A 4,647-nucleotide genomic window follows, 5' to 3' on the forward strand; every position below is an offset into this window, starting at 1 on the left:
AAAGCTTTTAAAAAGCAACCCACAAACCTCTTAATAGCATTGCCCTCTTCATCCTTTGCCAACATTATTTTATCTGTCTTCAACTTTAATTAATAAAGCTTGTAGGTCACAGCCTCAACTGAATACTGATTGTTATTTTAGAAACACAAATGTAAACACAATTTTCAACTCCTACAAATTTCACTTAGCCTATTTCGTATGCATTTAGACAAATGCACCTTTATCAATTTACCAAAAATGGGTCATGCGCCTTACTAGAATTAGGACCTTCGCTTCACCTTGCAGTGCTGCAAAGCCACTCTCTGCATAGAGATAACATGTAAATCATTCAATCCAGCTGTAAAATTTGTGTTTGGTGTGAACGTATCTTAACAGCCATGATTCAGTTCAGCTGGTCAATTCGTTTTAAATAGCTGTTTTTAGTAGCCATGTGCTTTCTTCAAGCATGCTGTTTACGAGCAAATAGAAATTGAACTTTATATATCTCACAATTGATAAATGAACTCTCTGCATTTAACCCATCCCCTTGGAGAGCAGTGGGCTTCCACTGTGCAGCGCCCAGGGAGCAGTGTGGGGCTAAGGGTCTGGCTCAGAGAGCCAGAGTGCCCCCAATGGGAAGGAAATCTTTCTTAAACAACTCAATGTAGATTAAAAAGTAGGAATAGGAATAAATCAAAATATCAGTCAAATTTTGATTTCTACTGGTAACAAAAATACCAATCTTGTGGCAACAAATACAATTTTACAAGTCATTTGAGGGAAAAGAGGAAAATCTTGAGGGAAATTAAAAGATTGTGTTGGTTCTAACTTTTATTCCTTTATTTAATTCAGGTGTTAATCCCCTTTCAGTCTAATAACATATTTTAAAAATATATTTCTTTATGAAGTGTAAACCTGTTTGCCCCCTGCTTGCCTTTTTGCTTTACCACTAACAGATCTGAAAATTCAAGCTGTATTTTACCTTTAATAGACTTCATGAAACTTTTTATTTATGGAGTTATCAGGAAAATGTGAAAATGCAAATCTGTAGATAATTGTTTCGGCTGTAACATATAGAGCTCTGTTGTGTACATTATTTTTATGCTACACAGGTTACACTGACGACACATCTTTGACTTCTTAATATGCTTAACTTTTGGTCTCATCTGAAGAGATTAATGTCTCACAGAATACACCCACAGAATATATCCCTTTAAAACTGCCTCCCAATTGTCAATCAATTTTATGCACAACAGAACCAAACATTGCTCTAATTGTGTTTGTATGAGATCCACTTGGTATTACATTGGCAAACAGTGCTGAACCACCCACTTTCACTTCACTGAACAAGAAAATAGGGCCTCTGTTATGTTGGCAGACCAGGATAAAGCTGCCACTCCTAGAAAACTTTCACACCTCTTTTGGACTGCAAATTCAACCAACAGTTCAAATATTAAAGTCAAAACTTATGAATAATAACGACTTTCACAGATCGAAAAAGAGTGTGCATTCATGTGTATTTAAGTCATTTACTTGTTCAGCCTATGGATAGAAAGATGGTGCTATCTTACAAAGACAAATATTTTGTCTTAAGACTTTAGCATTAAGGATTTTATTTTACAACTTGAACTTGGAGAAAAGCAATTCTATTCTTCTGATAAAGAAAAACTTTTGTCAGAAATGTTGAAATATTGATGCCTTTTTTTTAAGTTTTCACGGCACTAGTGGCTGTTTTTTTTGACAGTAGGCTGAAAGGAAAGGGGTGTGAGAGAGACATGCGGCAAAGGACCACAGACCAGATTCAAACCCGGGTCGGCCACAGCGAGGACCAGGACCTCCATACATGGGTCATGCGCACTAAGCGCTGCTCCACCTGCAAACCCAAAATATTGGTGCCTTTAATCATAAGTTTAATTCACTAAATACTTATAAATAATTTATTGCCAAGTCATTGATTTCCTGAAAAAACATATATAACTGCTGAACTTTATTGGTTGGAGCGTGAAAAAGGAAGATTTTCCAATATAATTGGAAATCCTGATTTGTCAGACGTTGAAATCACTTTCTGGTTTTCCCTGAATGCTCTTTGAAAATGGTTATTTAAGTATTCATGTCTTTTTATGCTGAATCATCATAAAAAGGGGAGAATTGAACTGAACTCTTAAAAAAGTAAATTTTATTCTCTGACTATTCAGAGATTTGTTTTACAGATTTGATTATTTTGAAGGGCATACTGTATGTGAAGGTGTAGTTATAAACTCACAAAAAGTATAATGAAAAAGCAGAACACATTGAGTAACAGTGTACAATACTACATAAATATATCAATATCATTTATTCATTAATAACTGTACCTTATGCCCTCCTGTTAAACTACAATTTTTTTCTTTCAATGAGGTCTGCCTCATTTTTTTTAACAAAAACATTTTTTACAAAAAAATTTAAAACATCTAAAATTTTCTAAGGTCATACGTTCCAATATATGCTTCACACAAGTACAAAAAATGGAAATGCAAAAATTGACAGTACATAAACACATTCCAGAGATTTTTTTTTTTATCAAAACACCTTTTTCCAGGGTGTCTTTTATATTCTTTGACATCACTTAATGATTTAGAAATGGTGGGTATTATTCCTCCAGTCTGCAGAGGACCTATATAGAGGGTCACTAAAAAAGAAAGCCAGCCATTTCAACCAGGTTGACCAGTTGCTCCTCAGATGTAATCAACTCCCTCATTGGTCATTTACCAACAAAGTGGGGGAAGTAAAACCAATGAAAGATAATAACTGCTTTCCAATGTGCTCTGGGACCAGAAGGGTCACGGAAAAGATAAGTACAGCAGGTAAAGCAAGAAAAAAGAATGCTATTTCAAGAAGGATTTGGAAATGTAAATTGAAAATGTAAAAAGGAAGAAAGAATCTTTTCTAAATGGGTGACTAGAAATTGTATTTTTAATCAGATCTATAAATATTGTTTTTAAAATGTCCACTTAGAAACAGTATTTGAAAATACATTTTCAAATTATAGTGTTTAAAAATGGATTAATGAATACAATTTTAAAATTTGTCTTTAATAGTTCAATTTAAAATGTGTAATTAAAAAAATGCCTTTTAAAATTGGGTTTCAAATTGCCTGATTTAGATGTTCAATTTAAATGGCTGTTTTTCTTTTCAAGTGATTATCTAGGACCTCCATACAGGTCCTGTATGTATGCAGTGCAATTTGCTTTATTAATGCAAAACAAAAACAAAACAAAACAAAAAAAAGAAAAAGAAAAAAGTTAAATCATTACTTTTATGATTATTAGTTAATTTTACAAGGGGCCACATAATTATTTTTAAACATTTTGTGATTATTTCCTTTGTGGTAAAAATACTGAGTCTGATTTTTTTTTATTATAGTAGCAATAAAACTTAACCCTGGTGAATTTAAAGATCTAAATGGTCATATCTTGTCCTCTCATATTCTTATTCTATTATATATTTTTTTTAAATCTACAAATAGACAGCTTTTTCTGTTTTCAGATAAAGCAGATAGTTGTGTTCTTTAGTTTTTAAAACTGGAGGTGAGGATGGTAAAAAAATAGAAACATATGGACACGTTCAGCTGTGGTTTATAGCTAAAGCTATCTTAAAGATTTTGTTAATATACTGAAAAATTCAAACTTATGGTCACTATAGCTGTCTAAGCTGGTGCCTTACATAAACTATGCTAAAATGTACAGACATTTATCTATTCCAGATTCTTTAGTTAGAACACAATCAATCATGTTCGACTCCCCCTGTTTCAATATTGCAATTAAGTAAACAGATGTGTGTGTATAAACCAATAACAGCACAGATAAACAGGATTAAATTCAATAACGCAAGCTATTCCATCCATCACACATTGACAATTGAGCTTTCCTCCAACATTTTTTTTCTATAGCAATTTCAAAATAAAATATACCAACAATTAAATAACAAAATGCTTCAGTATATATATATATTCATACTGGGATATTGGAAAGGTCACACCATATGTCAATATGTATGTTTTTATTTTTATGATCAAAATGTTTTTTATCTGTATAACCCTTGATAGTACAAGATTGTTTTGCACTCAAATACCAATATCAGCTTAAGTGTAACGATTTCACCCAATAATGAATACCACTGTAGAGCAACAGCAGATGCTGCAGTTTCTCTAAGGCATTTATCTCAACAGCAACATTTAGTTTGTCCCACCGGATTTTCAGTTGATCCAAAAACCATTTACCTTGAAAAATCTATCTGACAGATTTAACTAAACACTTAAATTACCTTCTACTCGTTCTGCTAACTATCTCGGGTGGATTAAAGTGATGCACTAATGCCACCATGTTTTTATCTACTTTATGTACATCTAGTTGATCATGGAAAGAGAAGGTAGACTGATTACTGGGTTCTGGGTGGCAGTGTTGTTTTTTTTAACAGCCATCTTAAATTTAGTCTTAGTTTTTGTCTTCAGAACATTATTATTAGTTGCAGTCACACTTTAGTCACTACTATATGTTCCAGTTTTAGTCCAGTTTTAGTTGACTGAAACTCAAAAAGGTTTTGGTCTAGTTCTGGACAGATTTATGTTGCAATTTGTAAAACAGCTAAGCTTTATAATTTCGAACAACAACTACAGTAGATTTCTTTACC

The sequence above is a fragment of the Cyprinodon variegatus genome, unplaced genomic scaffold, assembly GCF_000732505.1.
Source record: "Cyprinodon variegatus isolate N-32 unplaced genomic scaffold, C_variegatus-1.0 Scaffold1084, whole genome shotgun sequence".
Taxonomy (NCBI): domain Eukaryota; kingdom Metazoa; phylum Chordata; class Actinopteri; order Cyprinodontiformes; family Cyprinodontidae; genus Cyprinodon; species Cyprinodon variegatus.